Below are 25485 nucleotides of genomic sequence, written 5' to 3' on the forward strand. Positions count from 1 at the left end.
GCCCCGGTCACCTTGGATTCCAGGAACAAGGTCAGAGTTCATAAACAACTCAGGAGTGGAAGCCAGCCCCAGGCCATCAGGACTTCCTTATCTGGTCAAGGCCCGCCCAGCCCATCCTGAGGTGAGTTGGACTCAGCAGCTTGAATATCACCTGCCCCACCTGCCCCGGCAGCTGGATGGGCCCTCAGGCTATGTAGACACCAATGCGGACGCCCCATTGCCCTCAATCCCCTTTCTATAAAGCCTCCAAGTCACCATTAGGCCCTGGAAGACAGGGCCACAGCCAGGGTCCCCTTGTCTTCCTGGGCTAGCTACACTGAATGAAGTTCCTTTCCTGCTTTCCACCATTACCTTTGGATTTGGGGCCAAGTTGCCGGAGACGATTTATTGGATCCCCAGAGTCAGTTTCTGGCCTAGGACTCCAGTAACACTTGGAGGCCAGCCCTGGCAATTTAGAAACCCTGCCTCAAAATAATTCTGGGGGGGGGGAGGTACTGGAGTTGAACCCAAGGGCACTTAACCACTGAGCCACATTCCCCAGCCCTTTTATATATTTTGAGACAGGGTCTTACTGAGTTGCTTTGCTAAATTGCTGAGGCTGACTTTGAACTCATGATCCTCCTGCCTCAGCCTCCCAAGTCACCGTGATTTCAGGCATGTGCCATGGCGCCCAGCTTCAAAATAAAATTTTATAAAAGGTTTGGGGAGGTAGCTCAGTGGCAGATTGCCAGACTGCTTGCCAAGGCTGAGGATTCAATCCCCTGTGTGCAAAAAAAAAAAAAAATTTTAAATAAAAAAGTTAATGGGGCTAAGGCTGCAGCTCAGTGGTAAAGTGCTTGCCTCGCATGTGTGAGGCACTGGTTTCAATCCCCAGCACCGCATAAAAATAAATAAAGATTGTGTGTGTTCATCTACAACTAAATAAATATTTAAATAAATATTTAAATAAATAAATAAATAGGTTAAAACACTGGGCTGGGGTTGTAGCTCAGCGGTAGAATGCTTGCCTAGAATGTGTGAGGCACTGGGTTCGATTCTCAGCACTACAAATAAATAAATAAAATAAAAGTTGAAAAAATAAAATTAGGGACTGGGGTTGTGACTCACTGGTAGAGCACGCCTAGTGTGTGCAAGATAGTGTTACCGCTGTTGACTGGTGACGAGTACTTGCTTCCCCAATGTTGAAGAATAACACCAAAGAAGCACGCCGAGGCAAGGTCAGAGTAGAAATTAGAAGTTTATTAAAGGACAGCAGAAAAGACTTCTCCCGGAGGAAGAAGGGGACCCAAGAGGTGGAATCCGTGGAAGTGCGCCTGTCTCTCCATTTTATAGTTTCTTTCAGTGATGGAATGTAGGTGGGAAGGCCCGAGGGGTGGGACACAGGTGGGCCAAAGAAGTAGTCTGAGCAGGAAGGACTTCATTAACACTTCTTTGGGATGGACTTTGGCCTAGGGCCTTTTCAGGACTTCATTAACATTCCATGAGTTGTCCTGAGTTTCCTGGAATCATTCTCAGCATGGCCTCCATTTTAGATTTCACTTGGTATTAGACCCGATTTACCTAACTACACTGACTACCTAACTTTAAATCTGGCTTCAATAGGATCCCCAGCACCACATAAAAATGGATAAATAAAATATTGTATCCAACTACAATTAAAATACTAAAATATATACATATATGTATGTGTGTGTATAAATATGTATGTGTGTATAAATATGTATATATGTATATATGTGTGTGTATGTATACACACACACACATATATATATGAACACTGGTGACACTGGGTTCAACTCCTAATATCAGAAAAAGAAATAATTAAAGAAATAAATAAAGTTCAAAAAAAAAAAATAAAGAGGTAAAGCAGACCACAAAAGTAAGGTCAGATTGTCCCTTTGCAGTTTTTCTTTGTATATAAATATCAGAGAGGACACAGATTCAAATACCAAAGTGAGTGACGCTCAGGGGTCTCCAAGCTTGAGGAATGTGGGCAACAAGGACACTCAGGGAAAGCAAGAAGATGCTGAGGGACCTGGGCAGGAAGGTCTGTCACTGCTGTCACTACTCTTGAGCAAAGCTCTGGAACATGACCAATGCCCAGGAACCCATCAAGTTATGGCCACTCCTGAATACAGAACAGAACCATTGGGACTAGCAATATTTAGGGAGTCTTCCTACTCTGTCCCTTTGCAGAAGAACGAAGTCATAAATCATTTTAACACATTAAAAAGCCTAAGGAGAGGCTGGGCACGGTGGCACACACCTGTAATCCCAGTGGCTCTGGAGGCTGAGACAGGAGGATCAGGAGTTCAAAGCCAGCCTTTGAACAGTGAGGCATAAGCAACTCAGTGAGACCCTGTCTCTAAATAAAATACAAAATAGGGCTGGGGACATGGCTTAGTGGTTGAGTGCCCCTGAGTTCAATCCCCAGTACCCCCCCCAAAAAAAATAGAATTGGAAGTTATACTCTCTGTACTTATGTCAAAGTACATTCTGTTGTCATATATAACCAAAAAGAACAAATGAAAAACAAAATCAAAAAAGATTTCTAAATGATGTGGGGAAATGTTTCTGATATGATGTTAAGCAACAACAAAAAAGCAGAATTCAAACTGTATGATTGTATAATCAAAATCATGCAAACTACCCGCTAATATTTTTCTATAAAAAAAAGTATCTGGCTGGGCATGGGTGGCAAACACCTATAATCCCAGCTACTCAGGAGGCTGAGGCAGAAGGACCACAAGTTTGAAGCCCACCTGGGCAATTTAGTGAAAATGAGACAGAGAGAGACCTCTGGTAGGCAGCCAGGAAAAGGGTCTAAAAGAAAGAGAAGAGGAAGAGAGGACTGGGAAACCCAGCTTCCGAGCCCAGCTGGCCCAGGCCACTTTTCTCTAGATTTACTAAAGAAGACATAATAGAGTTGAACGCTCCCCAAAACCCTAGACAACAGACACCTATTGGTAATCCTCTCTTGGGACCCCTCCCCTTTGGGAGCTCTGCTTTCTTTCTATTACTCTATTAAATCCTGTTATTTAGCTTTCACCTTTGTGTTTGTGAATTTCATTCTTTGAATTCTTAAGACAAAGAACCCTCCTACCCATGCTCTGTGTTGCAAGACCTTGTCTCAAAACTTTAAAAAATAAAAAATAAAAAAGGCCAGGGTGATTGTAGCCATTGCATTCTGGGTACAATACACAGTACTGTCAAGAGAAAAAAAAAAGGAAAAAGAAAAAATAACTGGTATAAAATATGCCAAAAGGTTCATTGCAGTTTGCGGCTGTACAGTGGGATTTTAGGACATTTTCTTTGATACTAATTTGCACTTAAATAATATACGTTCTAGAGGCTGGAGTTATAGCTCAGTGGTAAAGCACTTGCCTAGCATGTATGAAGCACTGGGTTAGATCCTCAGCACCACATATAAATAAATTAAATAAATGTATTGTTTCCATCTACAAATAAAATAATAATAATAAAAATAAATACTTTTAGGCAGGCACAGTGGCACACATCTGTAATCCCAGCAGCTCAGGAGGCTGAGGCAGGAGGATTGAGAGTTCAAAGCCAGCCTCAGTACTCATTGAGGTGCTAAGCAACTCAGTGAGACCCTTTCTCTAGATAAAATGCAACACAGGGTTAGGGATGTGGCTTAGTGGTTAAGTGCTGCTGAGTTCAATCCCTGGTACAAAAACAACAACAACAAAAAAAAAAAAAAAAAACACTGTACTTTCTAAATATTCTTTGCTTTTTGATTCTGGGGATCCAACCCAGGGCCTTGTACATGCAAGGCAAGCACTCTACCAACTGAGCTATATTACCAGCCCCCCTTTTTTTTGCACTGGGAGTTGAACTCAAGAGCACTTTACCACTGAGCTACATCCATGGCTCTTTTTGTTTTTTCCTTTATTTTGAGACAGGGTCTCTCTAAGTTGATCAGGGCCTTGCTAGATTGCTAAGGCTAGACTCAAACTTATGATCCTCCTGCCTCAGCCTCCTGAGTTACTGGGATTTCAGGCATGCACCACCATGCCTAGCGAGTTTAGTTAGGTTCTTTGTTCTTGGTAAATTCATCCCTATGTTCCAGATTTTATCAGTTATTCAAAGAATGGAGATGGAGGGAATGGGCAGGGGAATGGGCAGGGGAGAATTTTGTAATAAGGTCTCTCTCCTCTAAAACAGAATTTTTTTGAAGAAATAGTTTCATCATAACCTTATAATATTGATAACAAATAATGGAAACCCCCTTTAATTTCTTCTTTTTTTCTTCCAATGTTGAGGATTAAACCCAGGGCCTCATTGATGCTAGGCAAGTGCTTTAGCACTAAGCTATACCCAGGCCCTCTTTGTTTTATTTTGAGACAGGGTCTTGCTTAATTGCCCAGACTGCTCTCAAATTTAGATCCTCCTGCCCCAGCCTCAGCCTCAGCCTCCCCAGAGATTGGGATTATAGTCATGGGCAACAGCACCCCTCTCCCCTAGCTAATTTTTAACACTACTGGGTGTGTGCTCCCTACAACCCAATTGTGTTAGCAATCAATTCAAAATGTCCAGAAATGACATGTACCTGCATGAAAGAAAAACTCAGTAGACTATGGTGGCACACCCCAGGGGGCCCAGCGACCGGGAAGCTGAAGCATGAGGATCACAAGTTCTAGGCCAACCTCAACAATTTAGCAAGACCCTGTCTCAAAATAAAAAAAAAATAGAAAGGGCTGTTGTGTAGCCAGTGGTAGAGTACCCCTGGGTTCAATCCCCAGTACCCAAAATAAAAAGTGTCTCCCTGTGTTGCCGAGGCTGGTCTTGAATTCCTAGGCTTAATGGATCCTCCTGCCTCAGCCTTCTGAGTAGCTGAGACAACAGATCACCATACCCAACCAACTAATTTTTTTAATCTGTCATAGGAAAAACTGTCCCCCAATACTTCCAGTCATTCAGCACTGCAGCCCAGGCTCCAGAAGAAAATGAATCTTCCTTCCCCAGAGCTCAGAGATCATTCCCATGGAAAGACTCTGGCCTGTGTGAGGCCTGGGCTTGCTCCCATGGCCAGAGACTGGCAGGGCCCAGTGTCTCCAGGGATGTATGAAAGGCAGTCACCTGTGGAAATCCTAACCCTAATTCACCCTTCACGAGACTTTTACAGCACGCTGTGGATTTTATGTACCATACAGAGAAACAATAGGGGGAAAAATAGAAAGGAAGAAAGAATGAAAGAAAAGCTAAAGATATCTACCAAACTATTTCTAGTAGAATTATATTTGCCTCTTAACCCTTTTCTATATTTTGCAAACATTCCACAAGGGGCTGTCTTAATTTAACAGCGAAGGATTAAAATTAGAAAAACTAATTAGGAAAAAGAAAATACATTTCTGTTGAAACTAGGTAATCTACAAAGCCTCCATCTGGGAGACCAGTATGTCCTCGGCCATAGGAAGTATAGGGGACACAGGTGCCATGTCCGACTTAGAATGTGAACAGGGTGTGTAATGCCCTGACAGAATGAAAGGAGGGAAGAGGGACCCTCTAGCAGAGAGGGAAGAATTTTTGCAAAACTCCCTGGAACAAGATGCCAGTCCAGCCAGCATGCTTTATTTATTTATTTAAATATTTATTTTTTAGTTATCGGCGGACACAACATCTTTGTTTGTATGTGGTGCTGAGGATCGAACCCAGGCCGCATGCATGCCAGGCGAGCACTACCACTTAAGCCACATTCCCAGCCAGACCAGCATGCTTTCCAAGGAAACCCCAGTTCTACTGGGATGGATCTCACTGCATTGCCACAGGGAGATCCCTGGAGGGCCCTTCTCCCCTTAGGGGGTGTGGATGCTCATCTCCTCTTTGCTCTTAAGCATCCTGTACTCAGAACTGAGCCCTTTCTCTTGGATGCTCCTGATTACTATGGAGATCAACAATTTTGCTTGTCCAGCCAGGAAAAATCTAGACTGAACCCAGGGATGCTTTGCCACTGTGCTACATGCCCAGCCCTTTTTCTTTTCTTTTTTTTTAAATTAATTTCAAAACAGGTTCTTTCTTAAGTTGCTTAGGGCCTCACTAAGTTGCTGAGGCTGGCCTCAAACTTACAATCCTCCTGCCTTAGCCTTCTGAGCCACTGGGATTACAGGTATGCGCCACCATGCTCACCTTCTAAATATTTTTTTCCTAAAAAAAAGAGCTGGACACAGAGGCTCTCCTGTAATCCCAGTAACTCAGAAGCCTGAAGCAGGAGGATCGCAAATTCAAGGCCAGCCTGGGCAATTTAATGAGACCCTTGGCAACTTAGAGAGACCACATCTCAAACTAAAAAAAAAATAAATAAAGAGCTGGGATTGTAGCTTAGTGGTAAAGCACCCGTGGATACTGAACCTCAGTACCAAAGAAAAACAGAATCTGGGGGTGTAGGGGTGTAGCTCAGTAGTAAAGCATTTGCCTAGCATGTATGAGGCCCTAGGTTCAAGCTCTAGTACTGCAAAAGAAAAAAGAACCTAGGCGGGGGCCCATGTGCCAGTGTGCTACAAGGTGGGGAGGGAGTAGTAAGGGGTAAGACACAAATAAGCAGGATCTATCAGCACACCGTAAATTATCCCAAGCCTTATAGGGTTGCTTACCTTCCCCCAGAAAGCAGAACCTGAGCACGGGAAGTTTATTAGGAGTGATCCCAGGAAAAAGGAGATTGAGAGTAAGACAGGAAAGCAGGAAACCCAGGTGGAAGGTTGCCACTTAGCGTAGAAACAAAGGGGCTTCACTCCCCACCTCCCCCAGCCCTTGGAGAAGCCTGAAGCAGGCTCACTCTCTGGAAAGACTGCGGGTGGGACTGTTTATCCTTTTCCCCAAGCTTCCGCTGTCTCCTACTCCACTCAGGAGGAGTCCCAGGCAGGAAGCAGTTTCCCAGGTGTGCACAGGAGGTGGCCAGCCACTATGGCCCTTGGTAGGAATTGACTTGAAGCTCCCCTGGGGCTGCCCATCCCCTGCACCGCTGGAATCCATGAGGCCCAGAGGAAGCATATCACACTGAGGGTCAGGCCACCAAATCAGGAGCAGCTTCTAGGAGAACAGAATTGAGGGCCCCAAGGGTAGAAAGAAGTAGAGAGAAACATAAAGAAGTTGTAAGTGCTTCTGTTGAGACAGTGTTGCCAAAAGCTGGCTTCCCAACACACCTGCCCCAGGTGAGCTAAGGGTCTTGCATTCTGTGTGAAGCAGAACAAAACCAAGGCAGGATATTTGACAGCATCTCCGTAGGGAAAAGGCAAGTTCTGATTTTGTTGAGAATTTGGAATTTTGTTTAACAAATTTTAAAATCAAAATTGGCTTTTATGTGTGTGAGTGTGTGTGTGTGTGTGTGTGTGTGTGTGTGGTGCTGGGATGGAACCCAGGCCCTCTGGACAGCCTGCTGGACAGGTGCTCTACCACAGAGCCACACCCCCAGCCCACTTTAATTGGCCCTAAAAATGAAGCAACACTACATATTATAAAATAGAATCAGTGTTCTGGTGGGCTGCGCAGAGGAGGTCGGCTTTATTTATAGACAGAAAAGGGATGAAGAAGCAGAAACAGAGAACAAAAGAACAGATTGGTGGTTCCAAAGTAACTCTCCTTACAGAATTAAATCTGAGCAGATTTACTTGCCATGCTGGCTCAGGTGACCTGGGCCTCTTTTGATGGGTTTGTGATCAATTTTTGGAAAACTGGCCAGTTTCAGAGGTCGGTTGATCACATAGCACCTAGCAAGAGGGACTTCTAGTCTGTTCCAGTCTGCTGGGGCCTAGTGCAGGAGCTCAATCCACAGTAATGGCCTCCTATACATTTTATTGAACAGGCTGATGGCAGGTCTTGCCATATGGAAGCTTGATTCAAACTGGGCAGAGAGCATGATAAAACAGTTTAGGATTGTGAGAGGTAGCAAGTCAAGAAGTTCTTTGGTTTTTGTTTTGTTTTGTTTTGCCATGCTGGGGATCAAACCCAGGGCCTTGAATATACTAGGATAGTGCTCTCCCACTGAGCCGCACCCCCAGCCCTATGAGTTAGGATTTTTAAGGTGAAGGATTCAAAGAATTTAGGGGCATAAAATGTGACTTTTTTGTTTGTTTGTTGTGGTACCAGGGATTGAGCCCAGGGCCTCACGCACGCTGGGCAAACACTGAGTTACATCCCAGCCCTGTGTGTGAGTGGTACTAGGGGCTGAACCCAGGGGCCTTTTCCACTAACCTTCATCCTCAGACCTTTGTATTTTTTATTTTGAGGCAGGGTCTAGCCAAGTTGCCCAGGCTGGCCACCAATTTGCCAGCCTCCCGGGGGAGCCAGGATTCCAGACCAGTGCTACAGCCTACAGCTGGCCCACCCTTTATGCTGATTTAGGAAGTTCCAGCAATGAAGAACCAGTGCCTTCCAGGAGAACTAAAGTCATGCTAATGAAGGCAATGCAGGGCAAACTCATGCTAATGGAGAAACTCAGCAAGTGGGAGATTCTTCCCATCCTCTCAATCCAGGCTGTGGCAGAGGGAGCCCGCTTCCAATTCCTGTGCCGGGTTCTGAAAAGGCTTGAACAGAAATAAGCGCATTCTTAACATATTTAAGAGGCAGAGTATGGGCCCTCCTGTTGGGCCGGGAGGGGTAAATGAGGACAAATAAAAACACCTGGGAATTCCTCTAATTCGAATAGAGTGTAGGTAAATTTGGGCTAGTGGGATAAATTCAGAAATTATTAGTATGCAATTTAATTTAAAGATAAGGAAATTAATGAAGTCACCTAGGGAGAGCTTGAGCAAGATGAAAGGAGATCCAGGGACTAAATTCTGCATGTTTCCAAGATTCGGAGGCTGTGCAAGGCCCAGGGTTCAATCCCCAGCACCGGTAAATAAATAGATCAATAGGAACTGGGTAACCTAAGGCCTGTGATATAAGTGGTCAATGATATTTTGGGGACCCAGTTTCTTCCCCTCCCACACCATATTTTCATGAAGGCCCCTATCTTCATGTTGTAGCTTCATGGTTACAAGAAGTTTGCTTCATTTTACAAGAAATTCAGAGGGAAAGGAGGGGCTGGGAGCAAGTGCTCCCCTGCCTTCTTCAGGGGCCATCACTGAGGCACGTATCCAGCCCTCCCTCCAAGGGAGTCCAGGAAAGGGAGTCCCAAGAGCTGGGCACTTTGCTGCTCTGGATGACACAGAGGATTAGCTGTGAGGAAGAGGGAGGGAAGGACTCTTCAAAACAACCAGTAACATGGCAGCACCAGCCTGGGCTACCCTGAGCAGGCCACGGAGGTGAAAGGAGGGGGTGTCCCGCACCCGGGGAGGAGAGCCTTGATCAGGAGGGAAGGGTCAGCTGGGTTAGGAAAGACCTGGATTGGGAAGGGGTCCAGTGGTTTGGCAACGTGAAGGTCACTGGTGAGGACAACAACAGCAATTTGTGCCAAGCTGAGCAGGAAGCCCAAGGGATGGAAGCCAAGGAGAGAAGTGGACTCAGTCTTCTTTTAAGTTTGGCCTTGGGAGAGGTATTTGAGGGAGCAGAATGAGGAGTAAAAAAGGAAATTATCTTAGGATGATCTATGCTGTAAGGTTCATAAAAGCACTGTGAGATGCAACAGAATATCTTTAATATCTATTTTATTTTGTTTATGGTGGTGGTAGAGATTGAAACCAGGGCCACAGGTATGTTAGGCGAGTTCTCTACCACTGACCTACATCCCCAGTTCTGCAATATCTTGTGTGTATGTGTGTGTATGTGGGGGGGGGGGTACTAGGAAATTGAACCCAGGGTACTCTGCCACTGAGTTTCATCCCCAGCCCTTTTATTTTGTGACAGGGTCTCGATAAATTTCTAAGCCTGGCCTAGAACTTGTGATCCTCCTACCTCTCTGCCTCCTGAATCACTGAGATTATAGGTGTGTGCCACAGTGCCCAGCTTATAATATCAACTTTAAAACAATAAATTTTAGGGTATCATAATCCCATTTTCCCCAAAGCTCTGTGGCATTTTATTCTATATTGAATATATATTCTATATTGAATAGACTTTGGAATCAGAAATAGTTTTAAATCCTATTTCTGCTTCTAACTAGCTGTGTGACCTTAAGACAGTAGCTTGCAGCCAGGCTTCTTGGCCCATGCCTGTAATCCCAGCAAGTTGGGAGGCTGAGGCAGGAGAATCATAAGTTTGAGGCCAGCCTCAGCAATTTAGCAAGGCCCTATGCAACTTTGCAAGACCCTGTCTCAAAATAAAAAGAGCTGGGGATGTGGCTCAGTGGTTAAGCACCCCTGGGTTCCATCCTTGGGGTGCCAAAAAAAAAAAAAAAAGACNTTCTGTTCAAGCCTTTTCAGAACCCGGCACAGGAATTGGAAGCGGGCTCCCTCTGCCACAGCCTGGATTGAGAGGATGGGAAGAATCTCCCACTTGCTGAGTTTCTCCATTAGCATGAGTTTGCCCTCTCTGACACTTACTCTTAAGTAAAATGGAAATTGAGCCTCCTCCAAAAGCTGGTAAACAACAGAAGCCTGGGTGTACCTATCATGGGTGCCTGGCACATAGTAAATCATCAGGAAGTGGCACTACCATCCTTCTCAAAAACCAGAACTAGCATTTATATAATCAAGGGTCTAAATGAAATTTCCACCAGAAATTTCCAAGAGACAGAGTATAACAAATGCTGAATAACATTCCTATTTTCCTTGGAGCCAAAGAACAGGCAGAGGATCCAGCCCGCGTAGCCGAGTACCGAGCTACATGATGCATCTAACCCCAGTTCCTCCTTGTTTCCCTGTTTGTAACATAGCAGAAAATCATGTACCTGCTTGTCTCTCCCAGGCTCAAAGTATAGCCAGAGGGCTGAGCAGCCGGAGCATGGAGCATCTGCCTCCTCCTTGAAATTCAGGGTCAGCAGGAGGACAGACCCACAAGAACACTCACAAGGGGAGAGGGTTCTTTGCAAGGCAGATGTAAAGCAGATTTTTAATCCAGAAAACCTGTACAGGAGTGTGGATGGAAAGTGGGCCAGGAAGCACTCCTGGTGGGTGCCAGCTAACTTTGTATTATTACTTTGTATTAATGATGATTTTTTTTTTTTTTTTTACTTTCAGCCAAGCTTGACTTTTAGTAGAGAAACTCAGTTTGCAAGGGTCATGTCGCATTTCTATATGGGCTTCACAGTCTTTGGTTTGGCTCCAAGGAAAGTACAGATGTTATAAAGCTCTTTGTCTGGAACTAGATGTGGGGAAGGGGTGGGTCAGATAGGAGTGAGGGAAGTGCCCCTATGTAAGAGGAGGGGGCCCAGCCTCTCTGTCCTGCACAGCACACTGAAAGATCCTCTGGCTCTGATAGCATTAGGGTATTGATGAACACGCTGTTGGTTTCCAGGGCTTTGGAGCACAAACACTGCAGGTGGACTGTCTTGGTTTGGACTGGGGGTGTGCTTAGAGGTGGAGCACATACCTAACATTCACAAGGCAAGGCTTCTCTCCCCAAGTACTGCAAAACAAAAGGAAAGGAATGAAAAAAACACACTGTCTTGGTTCAAATCCTGGTTCTTAGTATCTGGGAGACCTCAGGCAAGTTTCTTAACCTCTGAGTCTTATTGTCCTTAATATAAGTAGAGGTAATAAAAAAGAAAAGTTAGTACCAGGTCAGGCTCAGTGGCACATGCGTTTTGTCTCAGCAACTCAGGAGGCTGAGGTAGGAGGATCAAAAGTTTGAGGCTAGGGCTGGGGATATGGCTCAAGTGGTAGCGCGCTTGCCTGGCATGCGTGCGGCCTGGGTTCGATCCTCAGCACCACATACAAACAAAGATGTTGTGTCCGCCAAAAACTGAAAAAAAAAAAAAAAATTAAAATTCTTGAAAAAAAAAGTTTGAGGCTAGCTTCAGCAATTTAGCAAGGCCCTAGGTAACTTAACAGGAGTTGCCCTGGGGCTAGGGGTGTAGCTCAGTGCTGGGGGTGGGGTGGGGGGAAGATGTTCAATCCCCAGTACCCCAAACAACAACAACAACAAAAAAAACATAGGGGATTCCCAGAGAAGCATGACCTTAAGCTGAGGTATATTTTAGCTGGGCAGAGCCGGAGGCCAGGAGGCCAGGAGGCCAGGAGGCCAGGAGGCCAGGAGCCCTTTCTTCAGGGCAAATCTCTGTGCCTGTCATGTCTGGGAAAATGAAATCTATGGCTGGTGTAGTGGTGCACATCTCTAATCCCACTGCCTAGGGAGGTTGAGGAGGCCTGAGGATCAAAGTTTATACCGGCCTCAGGAACTTAGTGAGACCCTGCCTCAAAATAAATAAAAAGGAGGGCATTGAGGATGTGACTCAGTGGCAGTTATCTTGCCTGGCATTCAAGACACCATGGGTTTGATCCCCAGCACCACAATAAATAATAGGTCTGGGGATATAAAATGCCCCTGAATTCAACACCCCCATGTCAAAAAGAAAAGAGAGACAGTGAAATTTATTTTCATTTTTATTTATTTTCAGACAGGGTTTTGCTGTTACCCAGCCTAGTCTTAAACTCATGATCCTCCTGCCTCAGCCTCCTAGTAGCTGGGATCAGAACTAGGCACCACCACTCCCAGGCCTACCAAATTCATTTTTTACAAAAATTAAGAAAATGAAGGCATTGAGGGTTTCCTAGTGTCCATAGTCCTGGATCTGAGACAGCAACTAAAGAGAAGGAAGCAAAGGAGAAGGAGAGGAGAAAGCAGAGGCAGAGGAGGAGGAGGAGAGAGAGGGAAGAGAAAGGAGAACGGGAGAAATGAGAAGAAAGGGCCAGGAGTGGCAGAACCAGCCTTTGGAAGATGCCCAGGCTGTGCTGAGAGGGGAGATCAGGGAGCTGTCCCAGGTACATCCCCACCACCCAGGGAACAGAATGGCTCTGGGTGCAGCCAGGCCTGTGCTTGCTAAGCAGGAGCTGTCCCAACTACCCCACCCCCCACGCCCACCCCTGTTCTTCCCCCTCTTATCTCTGGTTTTAGTTTTAAGGTCTTTTCTTTGTGCTGGGGCTTGAACCCAAGGATGCTTTACTACTGAGCTATATCCCCAGCCCTTTCTTTTTTGGGGAGGTGGGGTACCAGGGATTGAACTCAGGGGCACTCAAGCACTGAGCCACATCCCCAGCCCTGTTTTGTATTTTATTTAGAGACAGGGTCTCACTGAGTTGCTTAGCACATCACTTTTGCTGAGGCTGGCTTTGAACTCGAGATCCCTCCTACCTCAGCTGGGATTACATGTGTGCGCCATAGTACCCCGCCTCCCAGTCCTTTCTTTTCTTTCTAATATTTATTTTTCAGTTTTAGGTGGACACAATATCTTTATTTTATTTTTATGTGATGGTGAGGATCTAACCCAGCGCCCCGTGCATGCCAGGCCCCAATCCTTTTTTAATTTTTAATTTTGAGACAGGGTCTTGCTAAATTGCCCAGGTTGGCCTTGGACTCGAGATCCTCCTGTCTCAGTCTCAGGAATCACTGGGATCCCAGGTCTGAGCCCCTTACATCTTTGAATTGAAGATGTTGATGACAGGGTTTGTAAGACTGCTCTGGACTTTGCAGGCCTGGGAGTCATTAGTTCCCAAGGGTGAATAACCCCCAAATAATTCCAGGCCAGGTCAGGAAGAGAGGTACACAGCCGTGGGCAGGCCAAAGCCATGTTTCCCTATACCCTATTAAAGCAGGACACACTGTCCCTAGAGCAGCAGAGGAGGGTCCCTGTGTCCCAGGTGCTGGAGTCCCTCCTCATGCAAGAAGCCAGTCTCACAATGGTGCCTTTGCCTGAGCCAGGTCTCACAAGCCCAGTCGGGAACTCCTTCCAGTTTAGATGCGCTTTGGGCCTACAGAGACTTTTATTCTCTCATGAAATGATCCATGATTAATAATTGCCAGAGGGTGAGGAATTACAGTCATGCCTTATTACGGAAGAGGTGTCTTCACCCTCGCATGATGAAGGAGATGACAAAGCATTTCATCAATTGGAAAAGAGCCTAGGCACAGGACTACTACCCACATCCCCAGAGCAGGGCAATGACAGGGGCTGGGAGAGCGGAGGAAGCCAACTGTGTCATGCACCTCCTACCAATTCATGAGTCAGCTCTTGGCCCCTAAAAACCTTTTTTTTTTCCCCATAGAGAATCCAAAAATCAGTACTGGTCTAGGAAGAAGAATCAAATTCCTTCCGCACGCATGCCAGGCGAGCGCACTACCGCTTGAGCCACATCCCCAGCCCCTTGAAATAAATTTTTTAAAGAATAGGGGCAAGTGACTTAGCCTTTCACTCTGGTTTAAATTCCAGAACTGTCTGAATCACTTGTTAATCTCCTAATAAACTGATCTCGGGAACACATGAGGGGAAATATTCTAGACGCACAGAGTCACAGGAAGGAAAAATACAGAGGAAAGAAAGGTTTGAGTCAACTTTTTCACTTACTGTCCCTCTGGCCCCCATCCCTCCTTTGGGTTTGAAAACTGATGTTCTCCTCACCCCAAGTGCAAGTGAAGCTTATTCAGTCAAGGGAATCAGGCTTAGTCTGACCCCTTTACTAACTGTGAGCCTTGGACTGTTAAATCTAATCAGCATATGCACATTTGTTCGAAGAACAAATAGCTTTGGGTAGGAAGCAAGATGACCTGAGATGAAAATAAAATATCAAGTACTTACCATATTACCATAAGAGTTGTCTGATGTCAAATCACATGGGATTTGAAGTCTTATCATTTGCTCCAGCTTCAATTAGTTTCTGTTAGTGAATTGCATTAGCACCCCACCCCCATGCCCAAGTCCCACCCGCCTCTCACTGGGTTCCTTTGCTTTTAGATGGCTCTGAATCCACACTCAGAAAAAGAGAAGTTGCTTAGGTTCTAGAAATTGCCCTTTCCCCCCTCTTTAATTACTGGATATCTAAATGACAAATGCTTTTATTTGCATTGGAAGAAAAAAATTCAAAGAATCAAAGTTGGAATGAGGAAGTTCTTAAAGAGCCTGAATATCCTGATGACATAAAATCAGAGGAGGGGAAAGTTTCCAAAACTCACCAATAGATAACCCAAATACGCGGTTCCCTAGAGAGAATGTCCCCTCCATAGATAGGTGTTGGTTGTTTTCTGCCTTCCTGCTCAGGCCCTGGACAGAGAGCCTAGCCTGGGCCGCACGGGGAGACTGAGTTTCAAGGAAAACAATATTGAACATGTCTGACTTGTTTGCTAACTCATGACCTCTGCTTCCAAATCTGTAAAAGAAACATATGCCAACACTTCTTCTACTTCTCAAAATAAAAAACTGAAAAGGCTGGGAGCCATGGGTTCAATCCCTGGCACATAAATAAATAAATAAATAAATAAAAGATAACATCTGTGGGGAAGATGAGGGATGGAATAAGAGAAGGATTAAAATGAGTCCAAAAATAATATTCCATAGTTCTGACTCTTATTCCATTGGTCGTGCACCCACTTATCAAAATTTTTTTTATTTTCCTATAGATGGACACCATACCTTTATTTTATTTATTTATTTGTTTGTTTGTTTGTTTGTTTTTATGTAGTGCTGAGGACCTAACCCAGTGTCTGATGAGTGCTCTACCACTGAGCACAACCCCAGCCCCCATTTATCAAATGTTAAATAGCACATACTGTGTCAGATAGTTCCAGGAGTAAGGGACCCAGTTGTTTTTTAAAAACTGGTGACAGTCCCCTCCTTCATGAAGTTAAGTATAATGAGGGAGACTAATAAGGAACCAGGCAATGACAATATTTTAACAGTGGTCCACTTTATTATTTGAATGGAGCCCTTGCTGCTCTGCCACTGTAACTTATTTTTAAAATGGACATGTTTCTTTCCCTTCCTCTCTCCCATCTCCTCCCTAATCTCTCCCCCTTTAGAATCTCAGGGAAATAGGATTATCTTTCTTCCCCAGCCTAGGCTGATTTATCTGTCCTTGAGCACACACCCACCCTAAGAAAGAAGTAATCCAGACTTTGGAAAAGGTACCAGAAGATCTCATAAATGACTGTCTCCCAAGTTAACAAGTGAATTACAACTCCAATGGAGAACACAAGGAATGTAGTTTTTGAATCACCCTTTAAAAGCCCCCTGCTCCTGCTGATGGGCAGAACACAGCCTCTGGGACTGGAGTCTGCTGTGTTTCTCCTATGCTAACAAAGCAATAAACCTTCTTTTTCCTTTTTTCTCAAAACCGTGTAATTCGCATTGGGGACAAGGACCAGGCTTTTGGCAACAATTCGATCAGCTAAATGCTACAGTAAAATAAGCACAAAGGCCAAAGAATACCTTGACAAGGCCCTAGCCTGGTCTCATGGAATCAAAGATTCCATCTCTGTTTCCCAGAAGAAGGGAAGTTGGTGGATGACAAGAAGGGAGAAAGGAGACAAGAATAGAAGACGGAGGGGTGAGCTGGGCCTTAGCTCAGTGACAGATCACTTGCACAGCATGCTCAAGGTCCTGGGTTCCATTTCCAGCGCTACAAAACAAAACATCCCTAAAAACCCCAGGACTGCATATTGCTGTGTAACACCCCATGCAGAAACCTCCTGGCTTAAAGCAATAGCAACCATTTATCTGTTCATGAATCTGCACTTTGGGCAGGGCTGGCACATGGTGCTGGGCTGGGGTATCACAGCAGGGACTGGGCCTCTGAGGTCACTGGAGCTAGAGTGCTCATTATGGCTTCACCCATTTACCTGGTGCTTTAATATGGCTGCAACATGCAGGGACTAGCTGGTCTCTTCACCTGGGCTCTCATCATCTAGGAATCTGGCCCGGAACTTCTTCACATGGTAGCTCACTGCCAAGAGAGGGAAACGGAAGCTTAGCTCTTAATGCCTGGACTTAGAGGTCCCAGAATATCACTTCCACCACATTCTGTGGGTAAAAGCAAATCAGAGGCCCAGATTCAAGAAGAAGAAAAATAGATTGCACCTGTTCTTGTGAAGGGTCATTGTTGGCAGCCACCCCTATAGACAATCCACCAAAGCACATAAGCAGAAGTGCATTGTGGGAAGAGCAATCTCCCTTCCCTGGAGAGTGGGTGGTGGCTAGGCAGCAGTAAGGGCAGGAAGCCCCCTTTGGAAGGCATTAGAAGGAACAAACATTGATGGTCTAGGCTGGTGGATAAGACAGAAGTGGGCGAGTGGAGTCTGAGGTTGTTTTATAGGAAAGAGAATCAGGTGACTGACTAGCCACTGGTACTAGGAGAACAGAGAAGAGTTAAGAATGACACCAGGGGGTTGGGGACAGAGCTCAGTGGTAGGACACTTGCTCAGCTCTGCAAAAATCAAACAGATTAAAAAAATACAGGAAGAAAGAAAAAGAAATAAAGAATGATACCAGAGTCCTCCTTGACCTCTGAGCAGCTGCCTGTCTTTGTGTCAAGAATGAACTTTAAAAAGTCATTCTTAGGTGAATTTTTTATTATTCCGCAATGCTTCAACCCTTCTAAGCAAGTCTTAAGGGTTAGCTTGACCCCAAGAAACCCAATTGAATCTGTGAGTGAACAGGTCAGTCAGAGGGACTCTGTGTCTTTGTCAGGGTCAAGGAGGCCACCTGGCTCCTAGATTAAGAAATTGGTTGGGAGCTGGGCCCCCAAGGCCAAATGGCCCCATCCACACCTGCTCTACTAAAGCTGGATGGCGTGGAGTGGAGCCAGGGTCAGGCTATCCCGCCCTGCTTTGACCTCACTGTAGGACTTTCTCCACTCTACTGACCAGGAGGGACAGGCTGATCTATTTTCTCTCTGAGAGGTAGCTGCAGCCCTCAGCTGAAATGAGGGTTTTCAAAATGTTTGCGGTGAATGAGGACCATGTGGCTGGAGGAACCTTGGTTTCTGTCCCCAGAAAACAAGCATTTGTTCAAAGGCTTTTTCCTGAGGATGGTCTAGGCTGGGACCTGTGATTCTAGTCCGACAGGTCCAGCAGGAAGCCTGGCTTGTTACAGTAAGAACTCCTCAGAAAGACAAAGTCTAGTCAACCAGGCAGGGTTCCCAAGAGTCGCTGCACCTAATACCAGCAATGACAAGAATAAGACCCTGGAGGACGGCCATGAAGCTCCAGGGTAGTGCTTGCCCAGCATGCACTAGGCCCTTGTTCCATCCCCAGTACCATTAATCAGCCAGTCAATAAAAGAATGAGACCCTGGGTGTAACAGCCTATGGAGGATCTCTCACCTTGGCCCCTGTCACTTTAAGATCTGCAACAACTCATTTACCTATTGATCCCTTAGGCTCTTGGGCAATCTTAGGTTGTCTAAATAGTTGCATCTAGATCTTGCCCAAGATACAGAACTGGGTTCTTTTTTCTTTAAGCACCAAAACTTAACTTTTAAAGGAAGAAGGAACAACCCAGAGTCCAAATATACCAGATCAAGAAAGAAAATGTAGTAGGTCCAAAACGGAAATAATCATCTTTTAACCCATTTCCACTCCAAAACAGTTTCTCTCCTAACTTCCCTTTTTCTTTCAGCAGGAACAACACCCTCTGAGTTGCCCAAGCACAGTCAACTCAAGTTTTTTTTAGGTTGACCTTTCCCTGTCCATTGTCCCACAGAACCATTGTCACCAAATCTTGATGCTCACCTGTAGCCACAGATACTGGGAAGGCTGAGGGGGGAGGATTGCAGGCCAAAGCCAGCCTCAGCAACTTAGCCAGACTGTAAGCAACCCAGTGAGACCCTGTCTCAAAAAATAAAAAGGGCTGGGAGCCAGGCTGCAGTGGCCCACGTCTGTAATCCCAGGGGCTCCCCAGGACTTGGGAGGCTGAGGCAGGAGCATCAAAGTTCAAAGCCAACCTCAGCAAGGACGAGGTGCTAAGCAATTCAGTGACAACCTGTCTCTAAATAAAATACAAAATAGGGCCGGCGGGCTGGGGATGTGGCTCAAGTGGTAGTGCGCTCGCCTGGCATGCGTGCAGCCCGGGTTTGATCCTCAGCACCACATACAAACAAAGATGTTGTGTCTGCCGAAAACTAAAAATAAATTTTTAAAAAAATTAAAAATAAAATAAAATAGGGCCGGGGATGTGGCTCAGTGGTAAAGCACCTCTGGGTTCAATCCTCAGGATTTACAACTGGGCTTTCTTCATTCAATGGCTTGTGGGTGTTTCCTTTAAGATTCAGTATTTCTCTCTCTCCATCCTAAATCCCTCTCTCAGGGAGACACCCAAGGGCCGACCCACAGCCAAAAAAAAAAAAAAAAAAATTGCTTTGTGACATACCCACAGTATCCTCCATGCCCTTGGAGTCTGGCTTTTTAACCCTTCCTCCTTTAAAATACCTTGCTACTTCCTTCCTTCCTTTCAGGCCCCCAAGAAAAAGATCTTTCTAAATGGCTATGCTGGTCCTGTTTGCTTTTTTTCCCTTCTGGTGGTGCTGGGGACGGAACCCAGGGCCTCAAGCATGCCTGAGTGGCAGGCCAGTGCTCGACCATCCATCTAATTGTCTTCCCCAACGTTTGTCCCTTCTGAACAAGGCTCTCAGCCTAGTCCTTTTTGCATCCCTGGCTGTGCCCGGACACCAAATAAAGCACGTGATGTCAAGGGAAAGTTCCAGGTGAAGCTGGCCCCTCCTGCCCGCACTCCCCTCTCCAAGCCCTCCCCAGTTCCAGGCTACCTTTGTAAATGGCTTCTCTGGGAAGTGCCCTGAATATGTACATATTTTACTCAGGGCCACCTGTCCTCTTTGTTTTGCCCTCCTCTCCTCTTCCCCATTGTTCCGGGCCTGCATAAACCTCTTTGCACTACAAAAATCCTGCTCAGCTAAATCTTTCCTGCTGCTTCTGGGAAGCTGCCCCAACCTGCGGAATCTCTCTCCCAGTCTTCTGAATCCTATGGTATTTTAAAATCTAATCGAGGGCATTTACTTCTATTTCATCATATGCCACTTTGTGCAGTTATTTAATTTTTCTTGAAAAAATATAGGGGCTGGGGATGTGGCTTAAGTGGTGGTGTGCTCGCCTAGCATGCATGAGGCACTGGGTTCGATTCTCAGCACCACATACAAATAGAATAAAGATATTGTGTCCTAAAGCTAAAAAAAAAAATAAATATTAAAAAAAAAGAAAAAATATATATTTTTTATTATTTTTTTGTGTGCTAGGGATTGAACCCAGGGCCTTGGGCTTGCAAGAGAAGCACTCTACCAACTGAGCTATACCCCCAGCCCCGAGGATATATTTGTTCCAATTATATTATAAGAGCAAGGGTCATCTCTTACACAACTCTTTACCTTTATTTTTGGCACTGGGGATTGAACCCTGGGTTGCTTTACCACTGAGCCACACCCTCAGCCCTTTTTATTTTGAAACAGGACTTCAAGATATTGCTTAGGTCTCCCTGTGTTGCTGAGGCTGGCCTCAAACTGAGTGAACCTCCTGCCTCAGTCTCTTGGGTTGCTGGGATTAAAGGCGTGTGCCACCACACCTGGCTAGCCCCTTAATGTATTTTAATAAACCATGGAAAAATTAAAAATTCAGGACAGCAAGAAATATATTAAACTTGTGTCTGCAGCACAGTGTCAAGCATTGAAAATTAGGCTAGTGGTGTGCTCAGTGGTCAAGCACTTGATTAGCACACAGGAGGTCCTAAACTCAATTCCCAGCACCCCAGCACCATTAAAAATGAAACAAACAACAAGAAAAAAAATTCCACAACTACAGAGTATTATCTATACAGAACTTTACAAGGTAATTTTAGAAACTGAATAAAAATAGGAGCTTCCAGGCCAAACTCGCTTGGTGTCTTCTTTGCCTCTTTCCTCAGAATCACTCCCTCAAGGAGCATCCACCTGAAAGGCCTGTACAAGCAGCTCTCACACCTGGATGGGACCCTGGGGTGCACACCTGTAATCCCAGCATCTCAGGAGGTGGAGGATCACAAGTTCCAGCCCAACTTCAGCAATTTAGCAAGGCCTTAAGGTAACTTGATAAGACCCTGTCTCAAAATAAAAAGGACTGGGGATGTGGATCATTGGTTAAGCACCCCTGGTTTCAATGCCTGGTACCAAAAATTAAAAAATAAATAAATCAAACAAAAATATAAAAAGGGGTGGGGATATAGCTCAGTGGTAAAGTGCCCTTGGGTTCAATCACTAGTACCAGAAAGAATGAATAAATAAATAAACATATAAATCATGCATGATGGGGTTGTACCTCTGTAGAAGAGCCCTTGCCTAACGTGTGAGCCCTGGGTTTAATCTCCAGGACTAAAGAAAAGAAAAAAAGAAAAAGAAACACCCAGGAAATCTATATCTCATGACTCAGTCCATTCATTCATTCATCCCATTCCCGCCACAATCTGAATCAGTTTAAACATGATTGAGCAGCACCCTGCAGGATATCATATTTGCAACAGAAGAAACCATCATTTTGGCAGGGAACAAATGATATTACAGGGCCCAAAGGTGAGTAATTGGCCCTAATGACTTGGAAATAATTTTGAATTTGCATTGATTTTGCTGTATAAATACCTACTGTAAAACCCACATGTCTGAAGCTTTGGGGGATCAGGGACTGAGGAGGGGTACAGGGAGGGGAGGGCATTATTGTCAGCCACCTCTCGCAGCTGGTGCCTTTCCCACTTTCTTCTCTTCCCAAGCTGAATGACACTAGGTTAAAGGAACTGCTGAAGCACGGACAATGAGCAAAGAAAGTGGCAATTCACAGCCTATTAACCTTGGATCTTGGAAGTTGGGCCACTCCCAAGACTCTCCACTCTCCACTGCAGCTGGCTTCAAAAATTCAGCTTTTTTCTTTTTTTCTTTTTTTTGGTACCAAGAATTGAATCTTGGAGCACCTCGACCACTGACCTACACCCCCATCCTGTTTTATTTTGAGACAGGGTCTCACTGATTTACAGGGGTTGACCTCGAACTTTTGATCCTCCTGCCTCAGTCTCCAGAGCAGCTGGGAGTAGCTGGGATTATGGGTGTGTACCACCGCACCCTGACTCTAATCTAATCACAGTTTTTAAAGATTTGCCTCCAGGTCTACACTGAGAGATGAGTTTTTGGCTAAGATTGACCAGGAATTGGAAGAATTTCCTGGGAGTCCTGGAATGGTAACTCAGTTGGAGAAAGACTCTTGTGTGGAGTCTGAATACATGAGATTGATAGCAACTGTATCTGGCATTGATAGCTTGTGTTCAGAGGATGGGTAGATAGGAGCTATCTGTGTGGATAGGACCTTCCTGGACTCAGTCATATTGGAAATACTTATTAAGGACCTGTTTTTCCTGTCATTCCATGAATGTAAAAAAAGCTTGCCCTCTGCCTGGTGCGATGACACACACCTATAGTATTCCCAGCCATTCGGGAAGCTGAGGCAGGTCAGAGGATCACAAATTAGAGGCCAGGCTTAGCAAATTAGTGAGGCACTAAATGACTTAGGGAAACTCTGTCTCAGAATAAAAAAAAATAACACACAATAGAACAAAATAGTTTGGTAGATTTTATTCCCCAGTATTGGATAACTTTTATAATTTAAAAATGAATTCAAATAAAAATTTTAAAAATATAAATAAATAAAATTATAAAAGCTGGGGAAAGCTTGGCTCAGTGTAAAGCTCCCCTGGGTTCAATCCCAGTACCAAAAAAATAAAAAAAAAAATTCTGACCTCACTGAGTTGAAATCTCAAGTTTTCCCCTCCCCTCCCAGAAGATTCTGAGATGTGGGACTTTCTGTGCTAGTAACCAGGAAAAGTCCCTGGTGAACCCAAAGGTAGACACCCACCTACTCAGGAGGCTGAGGAAGGATGATCACAAGTTCTACACAAACCTGGGTAACTTAGTGAGAACCTGTCTCAAAATAGAATTTTTTTAAAAAAGGACTGGAGTATACCTTAGAGGTAGAGACCTGGCCTACCACACAGGAGACCTTGACTTCTATCCCTATCACCACCATAAAAATTGGAAGAAGGGCTGGGGATGTGGCTCAAGCGGTAGCGCGCTCGCTTGGTATGCGTGCGGCCCGGGTTCGATCCTCAGCACCACATACACACAAAGATGTTGTGTCCGCCGAAAATTAAACAATAAAAATAAATAAAAATTAAAAAAAAAAAATTGGAAGAAAAAAAAATTGAATATGAGGAGGCCATTGCAAAAGTCTATACTTAGGTCATTTTCCAATCTGCATTTTTAGTATTGTCATAAGAACACAGGACAAGCAAATTCTCTGTACAGGATCTGCTGTACAATCAGAATTTCAGGATTATATATCTGTGTTCCATACTAAAGGGTATCTGGACTAATGCCTGGTGTTTCTATACTTATTTTCCTTTCAGTTGCTTTTTGTATTACCAATATTTTCCCTTATCAAAATCCATACTACAGCATGTGAGAATTTCTCCATTTTATTGATAACAAAGCTGACATGTTAAAAAAGAATGCAGTCCGTGTATTGGACCTTCCAGAAAAGAACAGGTAGAAAAAATAGTAATGGTCTATAAAGCAGGTGTTCCCTAAAAGAAATAATTTCTGACAGTCATTTACATTGCCTTTCTGTTATCTTCAAATTCCTTCAATATAAAACATTCCACCCCGCTGGGCATGTGGCTCAGTGGTCACTTGCCCCTGAGTTCAATCCCAGGTACCCCCCCCCCAAAAAAAAAAATCATTCTGCTCTGCCAGATGCTTCTCATCCCATCTCCTGAACCTTGGACACCTTCCCCACAGAAACTCATCCCTATTCTAAGTTTGTTGACAACAGGGCCAGCCACAGTTCTATAATTCAGATGCAATTCATACAGAATGGGTGGTGTGTGTGATCCCAACAAGCAATTCACTGCTGGCTACTTTAGTGTGCCTGGTCCAAAGAGAATAATTATAATCCTGGAGACATTAAAAGCCAGGGATCTCTCTGCTGGACGTGGTGGCACATGCTTATAATCCTAGTGGCTCCGGAGGCTGTGGCAGGAGGATTGAGAGTTCAAAGCCCGCCTCAGCAATGGTGAGGCCCTAAGCAACTCAGTGAGATCCTGTCTCTAAATAAAATACAAAATAGGGCAGGGGATGTGGCTCAGTGGTCCAGTGCCCCTGAGTTCAATCCTTCTTACCAAAAAAAAAAAAAAAAAAAAAAAAGCCAGGGATCTCTCCAGATGACCAAAGGAAGCTTTGAAGAAATCCCTCTTGGAAATGCCTGGGAGAACTGGCTGCAGTAGCACATGCCTGTAATCGCAGCAGCTGTGTCACAAATAAGTAAATTTTCCCCTCAAGAATGATTATTTTTTGCAGTACTGGAGATTGAACCTTGGGGTTTGGCCTGAACATGTATTTTCTCCACTGAATTACAATTCCAGCGACCCCCTCCCCCCTTTTTTGGGACAGGTTTCCCAAGTCTGGCCTTAGACTTGCAGCCCTCCTCAGCCCCCACTGTGCCGGGCTCCTAGAACATCATTCTGATTTTCTAATGGAGTAACTCTTACTGTGTAGGCCAATTAACTACCTATTAGGATAGCAACTGATCTGTGGTCAACCTTGGCCATACATGCCAGAGAGGAGATATTATGATAAGTGCCTCTTTTCACTTAGGTAATAATTAGGACTATGAATAAATAAAATCAACCAGTTGCTTTGAGGGCTGTAAAGGCCACTCATGTCTGGCTTTTCAAATTATTGTCAAGCACTGGGAATGTAGATCAGTGGTTGTGTTTGCCTACCATGCAGGAAGTATTGGATATGATCTCCAGTACTGCACAACACTCCCTCCCTTTGTCCAAAGTTCCTCCATTCTCCCCGCCCCCCAACTATCCTAATATTAAATGTCTACATTTTTTTTTTCTTTTTTTCAGCTGTGGAGTGGATCCAGGGCCTTGTGCATGCTAGGAAAGTGCTCTACCACTGAGCCATACCTGCAACGCTAATCTTAAACATATGAACACATGCAAACATAAAAGTGGGTTATTTTGTAATAATAAAGACTAGATACTGACAACCCTGGTCCTCTTGCCTCATCCTAAATTCCCTGGGCTTTTTACCTAGATTAAGTCCCCTTCCCCTTATCTACCCTAGTGGATTTCCATATCTGAGGCTGTTGGGCTTAAGACAATAGGAGGTTGGGTTGATTGCCTGGGGGTTGCAAAGGTAGGGGACAGAGTCAGATAAGGAAGAGCCCTGTAAGCAGTCACTGGGGTACTCTTGGCATGAATCAATGGATGAATAACCAAATGAAAGCCAGAAACACAAAAGAAAAAAACTGTGTGGAAGTGAATGAGCTTTTGGCTCTTTGGCATCAGTGAGTCTTGGAGCTGAGGGATGGATAGACAAGGATGTTAAGCATTTGGAGTTCTCTTCTACAAACTGCTGTGAGCTTTAAGACCCCGGGTGACTCCTGGCCAACCCTCAGCTGAACAGACCTAGATTCTCTCTTCACTCAAATATCTGCCGTATTTCTTTTTTAGAATTTTTTTTTAATATTTATTTTTAATTCTCGGCGGACACAACATCTTTGTTGGTATGTGGTGCTGAGGATCGAACCCGGGCCGCACGCATGCCGGGCGAGCGCGCTACCGCTCGAGCCA

Source organism: Marmota marmota, unplaced genomic scaffold (genome assembly GCF_001458135.2).
Source record: "Marmota marmota marmota unplaced genomic scaffold, marMar, whole genome shotgun sequence".
NCBI lineage: Eukaryota > Metazoa > Chordata > Mammalia > Rodentia > Sciuridae > Marmota > Marmota marmota.